Source organism: Falco punctatus (genome assembly GCF_963210335.1).
Source record: "Falco punctatus genome assembly, chromosome: 8".
In the NCBI taxonomy this organism is placed as follows: Eukaryota; Metazoa; Chordata; class Aves; order Falconiformes; family Falconidae; genus Falco; species Falco punctatus.
In genome coordinates, this window is record NC_137588.1 from 30,970,854 (window position 1) to 30,984,132 (window position 13,279).

At 42.0% G+C, this 13,279-nt stretch overlaps 1 protein-coding gene across 7 annotated transcripts in view; it reads right to left on the reverse strand.

The window, feature by feature from the left end:
- The window catches only part of SEMA5B (semaphorin 5B), a 295,424-nt gene that overhangs the window by 202,889 nt on the left and 79,256 nt on the right, over positions 1–13,279 (reverse strand). For 4 of the 7 annotated variants that reach the window (XM_080399745.1, XM_080399742.1, XM_080399747.1 and 1 more), the window contains exon 2: positions 7,153–7,213. The exons of 1 other annotated variant lie outside the window; for it this stretch is intronic. The gene's annotated coding sequence lies outside the window, so the exon portion shown is untranslated. 2 more of the 7 variants (XM_080399743.1, XM_080399744.1) reach the window with 2 other exon arrangements.

A 13,279-nucleotide genomic window follows, 5' to 3' on the forward strand; every position in this document is an offset into this window, starting at 1 on the left:
TTGAGGAGGGCTCTAATCAAAGGTGATGCATGGTGTAGGTCCCTTAGCAGACACTCCAGTGCTCACTACAGGAGACACTTAGGACAGGGAACAGACTGGAACCGTTCATGTTCTCAGATCAACTGGGGCTGTGTTTCCACCTTTGGGCACCTCTCTATTCCCCACTTGCAAAATAGTGATAACTCCTTATGAATAAGATTTAGTAGATGAGAGCTAAGCCTTACTAGTGATACAAGGCCACATCCTCCCTGTATTCAGTGTGACGTTTCCCAGCTAAAAGGGTTAGAGGACAGAGCCCTTCACAAATCTCCAGAGTGGTGCAAAGTAATTCCCAGGTTTACTGTTGCAAAGCAAAGCTGAGATATATTGCTCCTTTACACGCACAGACATTTCATCAGAGGACATCAAGGCAAGTTTTGCCTTTGTTTTGCCTTCATAATTAAAAAAGGCATCCCACAAAATAAACAAAATCCCTTCTTTCATCATCTCTGAATGTGCTTCTCTTCCACCAGAAGCCAACCTCTGCAGAAGCTATTGTTTTGCTCCAATCTGGAAAACGTCCTCTCCTCCTTTCCTCCTCCTCTCCCCTTTCCTACCTGGGGAATTCAGCTGCTTGCGGAAAAACTTGAAAAGAGAAAAAAGGAATAAAAAAGTTGGCTTGCATGGCTCAGAAATAAGAACTGAAAAAAAGTGAAACCGTATGCCTTGCCCCCAGTGGCTCTGGGACTTGGAGCCAAACCAAGGCCATGAAAACAGAGTATTGCTCTTTGTTAACCATAAATAAATAAATAAAGGACTACTCGCTCTTGCCCTTCGGGATATGTTTTCTAAGGAGGAAGAAATTCCCCATGGAGTTTATTATGTGTAGACGGGAAGTGTGCCTCCTAGGGAAAAGCAGTGGGGGTAGTTTTTCCCTTGGTGATTTCTTTCCTGCCTTTCCGTCACTACTTTATTCATTTTGTAAGTCTCCCTCCCCTCCCTTCTGCAATAAGTGAAGCCACACAAAAGAACATGCAGGTAATTCAGCCACTCAGAACTACACAGCATCTCCTTTCCTATATAAACGATCAGTGTGTGGCCTGGGTTTCATTTGCAACTGTAAATGAAACAGGCCTACAACTGTGTTCATAATCCTCCTTAATTGAATTTCTGTGACAAAACCCAGACAAAATTATTACCCTCAAGTTAACAGTTTGCGCAAAGTAGCCAAGGGTTCCTGGGAAGCTTTAAAACAAATGCAGAACAAAACTGGATACCACAAAGCGGTTATTTGGTGTTGGTACCATTTGTTTGAATGGGGGGATGTTTCCCTGGAGGAAGCAGGTCATTTTAATATGAGGGACAGCCTAGGAGTTCAACAAAGGCCAAGAAAAATGAGAATTAAATAAGCAGTGGAAGAGCTTGGATGTAAATCAGCACATGCTGCTCACACCACAGCTACTAGAAGGAGGTGTTGGGCTGTCCTGGCTTTTTGAAAGGGCAGCATCTTTCACAACTTGGTGTGGCTAATTGAGAGAGTTTTGCAAATCCGGGAGGACTTCAAGGAACTGTTTAGTTTGTGTTAAGTTCACACCCTATCGAAAGTGGTATCTTCTTTAAAGGTCTCCATGTAGTCATTTCCTTCAACTAGATCACCAGTTATACGGTAAATATGCAGAGCATTAGTAATGATGTCAGGCTGCTGATAAAATATCTAGACTTATTTTTAAAATGTGAGAGCCACTGCTAAATGGAAGCAGGGATGAAAAAGGGCACTGCCCTGCAGGGCACTCCCATCACTTGCAGAAGAAGAGAATAAAAGCCTTTCCTATTACCAAGATTTAGTGTTTGTAATTCTTTCAGATGATAGAGATGTTTTCTTGAAGGATTGGGCAAAGCTGATGTGAACAGAGATGTCTGTTTGCAATTTTGTCTGTAGCTAATTTTGTGTGTCATATGCCATGTACTTGGGCAGACACCCTATTTCACCCCAAAGTACCACATTTCAGTCATCTCTGTATCAGCTGGTAACTAAAGCAAACTAGCAAAGTTATTAGGGATCAAAGCAGACTCTTTATGTTTCAGTTTACACACAGCTGATCAGAGCAGGGAAAACCATGTCATCCCAAGGCGATGCCTGCTTGGGTTACCGCCTCACAGGCTCATAGAAGTTAATATCCTTTGCAATTTAAGCAGAAGGCAAGGCTACAAGAGAATGAGGAAGGCTGAGGTAATGGAAAGAGAAATCCTGTAGTTTCTCAGCATGCACCCATGTCCTGTGTATCACCCAGCCCTCTCACAGGCAGAGTCAACAGAAATTTAGGGGTAGAGGAGGCTGGTGGGGCCTCATATTAAAATTCCCTCCAATTTAATTATTCAGATTGGAAGTAAAATACTGCTAGAGGTGATTAAATGAGCAATACTGTTCAGAGACAAGCAGGCAGAGACCAGACCTCATTTTCACAGACCTCTGTGTCACTGCAGAATGGTGTGTCCCTGTGCCCACCCTCACTTGTAGGGCAAAACTGGCCTAATGAGGGACCTCAGAAGAGTTTCCAGGGGATGTTTCCTCTCGCAGGGATGCAGTGGGGTGCAACAACCAGGTGCTACTGCCTTCCCCAACGTCTCTGCTGCACCAAATGTTTCAGCAGTTGCATTAACACCTGTTTTTTTAGAGATTCTCATTAGCCCTTGGGTCCTGTGCCACTTTCAGTAACCTTTTAAGAACACCTTTTTATATCCGTTTTTCCTCAGGCCACAAGTTAAACACACTGAACAACACCAGGGGTAAAGTGAGACAGAAATAAATAGATGCATATGCACATGCCTGCAACCCCCTACATACACACACAATCAGGGCCAGAGATCAATGTCTTCAGGAAAAGCATGAGGGGATAAATTCATCACAGTGCTTTGTCACTGGTGGCAATAGAAAGAAAAAGGAACATTTAAAACAGTGATGAAATGCTTCAAGAAAAAGCAATGTATTTTTATGCACTTGCAAAATCCATTGGCATTGTCTTTTCCAGTTAATTGGTTTCATCTTATTAAACTAAAAACCTATTTGTAAAATCCAGACATATTGAAGCATAAGTCCAGCTTCTTCACCAAAACAAGAAAACTAAGCGTTACAAACCAGTTTGCATCAGTCTGAAAGCACAGCACTTGGTATGGGGAAGAGAAATGGAATAAAGTGTTTGACTTCTAAAATGCACTTTGGAAAAACCATGTAGTCATTTATCCCAAAATAAAGAAGCCCCCTTCTTCCCTGGCCTTGTGAAAATGGATGAATATTTTGGCCCAGTTCTGTGGTGATTTATAAATCAGCCTTCTGCTATCTTTCCCTGCACTTTTCATGTTTAACTTCTTCACCCTTATTACACCACCCCTCTTCTCATTAAATAGTCCCTCTGTCTCACTTGCCAAAGAACTGCCAATGGGCCCCTGATTTTACAGAAAATAGACCCAGCTTTACCAATAGGAAAGGGCTTCTAACATACCATGGACACAGCAAAGTGAAGCATGGTAATTTGCCTGTGTTAATGATGCTACTTCACAATGATCAGGAAAACATAAATCTTTCATAGCTAAATGACACCCAGTCCTTCTACAGCCTGTTGAATTAAAAAACAGTGGAAGCAAAACTCAATGTCCTTTAAGAGATGAGCTAAAAGTGGCTGCAATGTTCTTCTTTTTCCAAATTCCTAACCTGTGCGGAATCACTAAAATGGGTGATTTGGTGCTGGGAGGGGGACAGAAAAAACAATCCAAGTGTTTCAAAGTGTTTCAGTGGCTTAAAAGCAAGGGATATTTGGGGTGGGGTGGGGTGGGTAATGGACATGTATGTAAACATTTTTGGACATACTATACACATGCATAATTCTCAGCCCTCCAGTTATTCTTCTCTGTGGGAGGGATTTTGTGCAAAATACCATTGAAAAGTGGGACTAAAGCATAATTACTTATTTTCTCCTTACTAGGTGAAAAGAGGAAGTCATTACTGTGGGAAGGACAGAGAGGCAGTCTGCATGTGCCATTGCTTATTTCTGAGGATGCTCCAATTCCACAAAGCACTGAGCTCTTGCATGCTATATCAACCCCGAGAAATGCTTTCAATCTCAATTCTCGTCAGAAGCTTTTCACTTCTTACAGCTGGGTTCCCTAGGCTGCCTGGCTAGGCAAAACACTGGTTGTTTTGGCCAGTCAAAGTCTGGTTGCTCCAAAAAGTCAGTCTTCAAACACAGGACATTAAGCTACTCAGTGGGAGAAATTCTGCTCTCCTATTTGGCCAAACACAACAGGCAGAATGCCACTGACTTTGATGACATTATTTGGTGTGCACCAGAAGGAACCAGGGATCGTAAGTAATCACATGGTCCATGTTTGTTAAACCTTTGGCACTGTTGAAAGGTTGGAGGACAGACTTAAACATAGGTTTATGAAGAAAAGAAGAACATTATTTACAATATTGCTCATACAAGAAAAAGCTTCTACAGCATCCAAGGGCAGAGGGAATGATTTGTCAGCTAGTTGCAGTTTTGTAGATTTTGTATGATTGGCACACTTCACACATTCCTTGTCCAAAACTTTCTGGTATAGCTGTGCAAAACAGGAGCAGGGCTTGAATTTAAGAGGACTGCAGGAAGGCAAAATTGCTGAGAAATTAGGACCAAGACATTTTAATGCAACACTTGTCCAGGCATTCTTCAATTCATCATGTTTAACACTTAACAAACCCTGAGGTAAGTCTCTGTCACAGTTAAGTGACAGTTTTTGCTGTAGAGTGCTTGGGGTGGGTTTTTTAAAGATTATTCACTGTAGAGTTCATCAATTGATTTTCTTACTGTCTTATGAAATCATGTGCTTACCACAGGAAAGGTTTGTCAGCCCAGGTTGAAAATAAGCACCTGAAGACTCTCTAAATACCTGTTTACTCAATCTGGAGTAGCACTCAAGGGGAGCAGTAAAATCTAGGAGACAAATGCCACACACCACATTTAAAAATTGCCCCAAATATTGTACTCTTAAGCCTTTCTTTACTAATGTGCCTGCTTCAATTAAAAAACATGTTCTAAAAAAATCCCCCAAGATGCATGTTTCAATGGATGGCTCAACATTTGATTTGCAGAAAATGTGGCTACAGCACTAGCAACAGGGCTTTGGGAGGGACATAAGCAAATCAGCATTTTGATTTCCCTTAAAGACCAAATGATTTACTGTAATTTTAAATATTAACATTTTCTGAATGAATAATTTTGATACCTTTCATCTTGAGTTCTGCAGACCTTGCCAAGTTGAGACCATAATACTTATCGGCAATTTGTCAGCAAAACCATGGCTTTCAGAGGCCTGATATTTGAGACCTGTCCAGGCAATTTCCCTCTGAAGTCAAGGAGCCAAGGAAAGATTCCCAGCTGTGACCCAGCACAAGTGCTTCTCCAGTGGTGCATTCAATCTCCCTCACAGGCCTTGCTCAAAGCTGCTTGGCAGTGTGAAAAGGGATATTGCTTTGCAGAGGCTGAGAGCAAAATAAACCTTCATCCTTGGGGCGAAATTCATTTCTGCAGCAGAATTGGCAGACACAGTGTCTTCTGGACACTACACATCTCAGATGGGCCAGGGCATAAAACCAAGACAGTTCTCACTGCTAGCAATGAATAGGCACCCCCTCATTGTGCCAGACCAGCACAGTACCATCCCCTCCTTTGGGGCAACAGAAGCAGGGGAAGCAAACAGAGGCAGGGGACAGAGCAGGTACACAAGACACAGCCACCTTTTACTGAGGCCAGGGAGATCCCTGTGCTGCAAAGCCTTGAGCCGTTCAGCGAGCACATCAAGAACAGCCTGATGCTGTGGCTACCCGCTCCTCTGCCCTTGCCTAAAGCAACAGTAACACAACAAAGGCATGGGAACAGAAAGGCTGGAGGATCTCACATAGCACAGTTTCATCTCTTGGTGTCTCTCTTGATATCACACTTAGTGTGAACACTGCTGCTCATGTACAGCGTTGCTAGCACCATTCTATGTGACATAGTTGATACAAGGTACTTGTCATAGAGACTTAAGTAACATATATAACTTTCCCTCTGCATTTTGCAAGATGAGTGCACAGGTGCAATCATTAGAATTATTACTTCTAAAATAGCGGTATCTCTTTTGCTTGCTACTTGCCAAGTATATGTAGCCAGAAGGGTGTGCATCTAATAAGTGCAAACCACAGTTCCTATCACCTGTTTTTGTTCTTCACCTTCCTTTTACCATGCATTTTCCTTGAGCTCTTTATCTTTTGATCTCCTTGAGAAAGATGGCCTCCTTTATTGATTAAATTACGAATTCCAATGGTGGATGATTGAGTTATATGGTAACACCTGACGAAAGCCATCAACTACAATTGAAATAAAAAGAAAAATTAGCACTCTCTTCATTACAAAAGGTTTGGATGTTGAGTAGCTGACTGAATTAAATGGAGATTGAGCAGATCTGAGAGAATTGATTAGGAAAAACAATGCAGAATTCAGAAAAGAGCTACCAAAGTTAACAGCTCAATAATTCACCTTAGAAAAAGATGGGGAAAGTTCAGGAAGAAAAGGAAATTGTATATTTTTCAAGCACTCACAACCAGGAATTGCACAAAAGCTTGCCTCTGTGATAAGACCCCTCAGACACCCAACTCTCACACGAGGTTACCAAAGGCCAACAAATACATGACCAGGTCAGCAGACTCTTGGGTTCATTTATTCAGCTTCTAGCAGGCCTTTTTAATTAGTGGTATAACAAGCAAAATAAGGTTCTTGGCCTTTGTTCTGTGCCTGGGAACCAACTGCATGCCAGCTTTTGGTAATGTATCATTGCATTTTATTCACCGCTCTTCTACGCTAATGAGGTATTTTTATTTTTGCCTGGTGTGGCATTTCCTGCAATACTGACAGATGTCTTGGGCTTTCCTCCTGCAGATTAAGCAACCATTATTGGAGTTCTTAAATGAAACAAGAAGCTGATAAAGCAAAGTGTCTGAAATGGCACGATCCGCTTTAGAACCACGCCATCTTCCAGTCACTTCTTTGCAAGCCTGTTGCAAGGTAGAGTCTAGCAAAGGTGAGTTCTAACAAAGTTCTGGAAAGAGTATAAAAACACTGTTAAAGAAGGGTTGCAAACAGTATATTATTTACTTACAGCCTCTGCATTACTGAAGTGTCATATTCGAAGTCATGCTCCAGGGAAAATCCTTAGTAACCTACGGAAACATCAGAAAAATTGTCTTCAGTGGGTATTTCTAACTACATCTTCTATCAAATGGGGAAGAGAATTTAATGTTAAATTTTGACATCAACTTGGAAACAAAATGTAAAGAACATATTTTATAAGTTTAACCAAAAAGCAATGTAAAAATTTTCCTTAATACTTATCTGAAGGTTGCTTCATAACTTGCTTCAGCCGTAATAATTTTTTTCATATTTGCTTTCTGCAAAGATCCTAGGCTACAGATTTGCTAGCAGCAAATGTTTGTAGAAACAATAAATATTTTAACACATTCAATTTAACTTAGAAATTGTGCAGCCCTGCCTGAACTTTTCACAGTCTTGAATGCTCTATCCTCATGGAAGAGACAAGGAATTGCTCTTGTCCCAGTTTCCAAGAGGGAGATTTGTGCCAGTGACAAATGTCAGCTGTGAACACACATCTTATTCCTCACTACTGTGCTCTGCTTGGGGACGTTCCTGTCCCCACCACCCACGACCATTCACTCCCACCGGAGTTCATTGCACCCTCCATTCTGAACTACTCACGAATGCAGTCAGATAGGGGTTAGTAAAGACCTATGTAAACTGCTCAAGTCAATCCAGAAGCTGCAGTGAGATGAAGATGTGAACGTAACCCACACAATTTGCCCCAGGTCCCACAGCAAGCCTGGCAGGGCAGACAGTTAGCACGCTAGCTGTGAGCCCATATCCACACACCCCCTCTTTGAAACACCAAGGATACTGATCCCAAAGCAAAGCACAGAATGAACAAATCTGCTCAAGAAACCCAAAACTCTAAAGTTATTTCCATTATTTTCACTCTTCTGTCTTATCCAAAAACCCCAATTCCACTATAACTTGATGAAAGGTAAAAATTACAACAAATTCTAGATTATTTTCTAATGATTTATCCTTTAGTTTCATATTACAGCCACACCCCAATGCCTACCCTGTGCCTGAACTCCGTGCTAAGCACAGTGCAGACACTGGCCGTGGTAGTCTCTGCTCCCTGAAGCTTACCAGCAAGAGATCAGGGAGCTAAAAGTGTAGGCAGGGAAAAGACAGACAGCAAAAATCAGAGGACGCTTCTGCACAATGGTTTGTGAGCATGAATCCCACCATGCCAGTAAGAAATGATTCACTGTGAAGAAATTCTGACCCTGCTACCTATTATGCTCGACAGACGATGTCACTGAAATCATTTATCTGGTTATTTACATGGCTTCCATTAGAGCAATATCTGAGCATTCACAAACCAGATGGGTTTTTCCTCACCACGGTCCTGAGAAGTAGTATACATGATAACTCTACATAATAGACAAGAAACAGAGATACTAAAAAGACAAAATGTTTTTCCCAGGGAAACTAAAATCTCATCTGCCAAAACCCTATTTCATGCCAGAGGGCTCCAGTGGGTTAAGGTGCCACACTCATGGATGGGCCATCAAACTTTAGCGATGGGCAGACATCTTGCTGGTAATTCTTCCTTGAAGAATGGCTTCTAAATAGTGTGAATCGGGAAAAGGGAATATTTTTTTAAAAGAAAAAGTCATAATAAATGTAGCAACGTCTGAAAAAAGCAAACTACAGCAACAGAGGAACCTGTCACTCAGTTCACTGAGAGGCCTGAAGCAATTGTTTTCTACAAGAAGCCTCATTCTTCATATTCCATAACCCTGAAAATGCTCTCACAGTCCCTTCTTTCAACATTTTAAGACTAACACACATACGCACTCTCACATTTCCTTCCTTCTCCAATCAGTCTTCCCTTGTGAAAGACATCATAGCAAAGGGATGAAGATGTGAAAATTTTTGCAGCTGTTCTGCTAGGGCTGCATCCTAAGGTGGGAAACACAAGGGAAAGTGGGGGTGACAGAGCATCGGACAAAAGGACTCAGCCTTCACTGCCAGTTGACTCTTGCTCTTTAAAACGGTAACAGTGGAAATGCTTTTTTAGTGATATCCCAGGAGACAGTTCAGAGCCCAGCATACCAAGTTGTAAGAAAATAAGATGCATCTGTTAGCTCAAACCTCCAGGACTGGTAGTCTCTCCTAAAAAGCCACTGGTCAGCACAAACTCTTAGGTTTGATCAAGAGAAGGATTTTTGGTCTAACTCTGTAAAGATAATAGTGCTCTTCTGGCCAGAGAATAGAGGATTCCCTAAACTCACCCTTTGAACTGCAAGAAACGGGGCTTTCTCCTGAAATTACTTCTCAGATGTTTGACTTCTCTCTCAGGCTAAAACATAAAACCTTTCCTACCTCTCCATTAAAGCAGCAGATAGACAGATGGGATAGTCTTCATCTTTCACTCTGGAAGTTTGTTTCACATTAGTTTTAACAGGAATGGGATGCTCAGAGCTCCTGTTGAGGTTAAAAGAACCAGACCTGTATACCTTGCTCCGTCAAAGCCAGGAAAATCCCAGGCCTGGTAGTCTTTCCATAGTACTGTCATCAGTTCAAAAGAAGCAGGATCATATAAGTAGCATAGTACAATGGTCAAATTTCCCCCTCCACACACACCTCTAAATCCATGCTGTTTTAGCCAGAAGCAGGGAATTCCAAAATTAAAAGAACAAATTGCCCATACTGAGGCAAGGAGGCTGTGGGACTAGTGCAATAGCTGGCTCACCACCTTTGCAGAGTAGGAGAAAACAGGCACCTTCACTCTCTCCAAGGCTACACTTGCACCTCCAGGGCTACTAGCTGAGCTCTGCTAAGTGGGATCTGCTGGCAGGGGCATGACTGCCACCTTGTCACTGAACGCTCCCCAACCCCGGGCAAGTCACATTGCCTTCCTCTGACCATGCACAAGAAGAGTATGAAAATGCTTGCAACCATTTTTGAAAAATCTCCAAACTTTGCAGATAAAAAGCTCCGTGAACGCCATAGTGGAGGTCGAGCTGTAACAGAACCACCACAGGATCTGCATGTCTTCTTTTCATTAATGTGTTTTATTCTCTCTTCACCCCAGTCTAAGGCAGGGAGGTGTTATTACCCTTTTGCAAGCTATAAAAAACACAGCACAGCGGATGGATTAAACACCTCGCCCAAGGTCCCTCAGGACACGCACATCTGCACTGCAAACTGATCCTAAAATGCCACAGATCCAGTCTATTGCCCTTCCCTCCAGCCCAGCCTAATTCTCTGAATTTCATGATGATTCAAGGTGCTATTTAAAGCCCCTACAGCTATGGGTGTGTGCAAGGAATTAAGGCTGAGCCAAAAGTTTTAATTTAGTAGCTCTGCTTGCGATTCTTCTTGGTAATAGTGAAACACAGAGCTGTGGGGTTTTAACCTGGCATGGAAAAAAGGTGGCAGGTGTCATGTGGGTTATGATGTAAACCCCCAAGAAGATATAGTAGTAATGAAGGAAGAAGTAGAAGTAGGAGTCTTCTCTTTCCCAATTAACCAATTTAACTCCTAAACAGTCTAGTAGTGGTCACCCAGCCTAGCACAGCTTTCCCAAGCCTGCTGCTTGCTCTACATAGCAAGGGCTGCTATGAAACACGGGAAAAAAAGATACAGAAGAATAGCTACTAATATTTCTTGCAGTTCCGCAGTGTAAAGGAAGCGGCCAGGCACAGTTACATGTTGAAATAAAGGGCAGCCAGGATAGCCGACAATGTTCAGAGCCACACAGCCATGGTTTACCACATAAACCATGCTAAGCTCTTTAGGTAAGCTTTATTATTACAGATGGTATTGCTTGACCTAGATCTGATGACCAAAATGGGGTTGCTTTCCGTAATCCTTCAGAGGCTGCTTATAAATCAGAGAACACTTCACCTCTGGACACATGGCACTAATAGATAATAATGTAAATGGTCCAATGTTTTAACCTTAACAGGCATTTGCTTGGGTTATTGTAGACAAAAGTGAGGTCAGGAACTGTGGTCATAAGCCTTTAAGTTAGAAGAGCCTCAGTCTGGGGTCATCTGGACCACCCTGGCCTTTATAGTACTGTGCACATAGCTGACATATAACAGCAAACTATAGGCTGGAGCTGCAAAGGTGAAGGTGGGCTATACTGTTCCTACCCCTCCACAGTCACCTCTGCCTCCTGGACCCTACCAAAGTCATTTTGCCTATTACAAAACAGCAACAGCAGTAACACAATTGCTGTGAAAATAATTTTGAAGGCATCAACCCCTAAACACACACAGGAAATAAAATCTTCTATATGAGCCCTTCTACTTTTCTCAGGCATCTGAGAGATGTCCTTTATAAGACATGTGATAAGAGCAGACTTATTCAGACTGCATATCTGTATGGCTACTTAGATACCAACGAAAGCCCAAAGGCAGGTCTTGGCATCTCACCCCCTTCTTATAAACTCTTTCAGAAAGTTGGAGCTGACTTCGACACAAACGTGATGAGAAGAGGGGAGCTATCTGTGCCATTCTGGGGAACATGCCAAACCCTGTATTAACACCCCCCAACCCTGTTAAAAACAAAACAAAGTAAAAAACAACAAAAAACAACCCTCCTGTTTGCTCCTGATTAGGCAGCCGAATTAAAACTGATGAAGTGATTGGACAGAATCCAAAGCTGTTTATCTGCACATAAATCACAGGCATGCTTTACTCAGCCAGTATGGATTTACTGAGCTAGGGGAAAGACTTCTTATTCAGAATGCTGATTATTACAGCAATTAAAATATCAATGAAGCAAACATTTGGGGTAGAAAGCTGTTAGGGGCTCTTGGAGAAATCATTCCATTAAATATGAATTCAAACAAATTTCTAATTTTTTTTAAAAGAAAAAATGGAAGTTTTAATAGAGGGTTGGTTGTTTCTTCTGATTAAGTATATGATGTTAGAAAAATCAAATTCTAAAGAAGGGAACACAAATTAACTAGCTGGACATGGCAAAGGAGATTAAAAAGGAAGGCTGATACATATTTTATGATCACAAGGGAATAAAAAAAAATTGAGAGATGTACTGTCAAACCAGACATAGTGTTAATAGCTAAAGTATATGGCAATAAGAACTGCTGTTCCCACAGCTATTAATGTAAACTGAAAATTGGGAGCAGGCTGCAGCAAAAGAAAATAAATCACACTTTTTTTTTTTTTCAATTTGAAAATATGTGTAATAAATCCCTACCCCCAGCAATCACTCTCTGCATCCCAACCCCCCCAACAGCAAGACAAGGACTGTCATTTCAGCAAGCTACAACTTCCAGGCAAGTGAGATGTGACAATTTCTCACTATTAATCATGGCTAATTTATTTATGCAATTTTTCTACTTATCAGAGTCATTGGCCTGGAGATTATCTCCCCCTTCCCCTTTGAGTCCTGAGAAACTATTTAACATGGGAAGTGGCTAAGGGGGGCAAAGAGGGGAGAGTGTCATGTAGCCAAGTTACACATCCCAGCTGGAATTTGGGATGATGTCTTGCAGTTCTGACTCCTTCTGCCAAGTTTCATACAGGAAGCACAAATGCGCCAAGAGCTCAGTGAAATACACTGGAGCCAAGAAATAACGCTTGACTCCATTAAAACACTCATGCTATGGATCTCATCATGAAACCCTTAATGACCTTGCAACGTGTTTGTTCACAAGATAGCCAATGACTTGCACAAGGTTTCCCTTGTGGTTCAGGAGCCAAGAGGATCTTCTGATGAAGCTTTACAGATGCAGAGTGTACCTGTATGTGGGACGTGTATGCAGAGCACTTCCAGAAGAGGCAAGCATTGCTCAAGTATAAGGCTTATATGGAAATACTGGCCATGGAAGGTCATGGTGTCACCAGTGTGCTAAAAGGCAAACTGCTATAAAGAACATCACCAGCCCCATTCTTGGAACAGAAGCTCCTTCAGGCCTGGGATGGGTACAGGGGTACCAGTGAGGAGCAGGCATCCTTATCAGTTCATGCAGGTTTTGCCCATACACAACAATCTGTTCCAGCTATGTTGCAGAACATGAATTTGTCACCAAGTGACTGTCAGAACAGGATCTTTCTAAGACCATGGTTTTGTCTTCAGTGTTGTAATATTTGTCTTTTTTTTCCCCAGTTACCCACAGTAGACACGCAGTGCTGATCCTCTCCTGC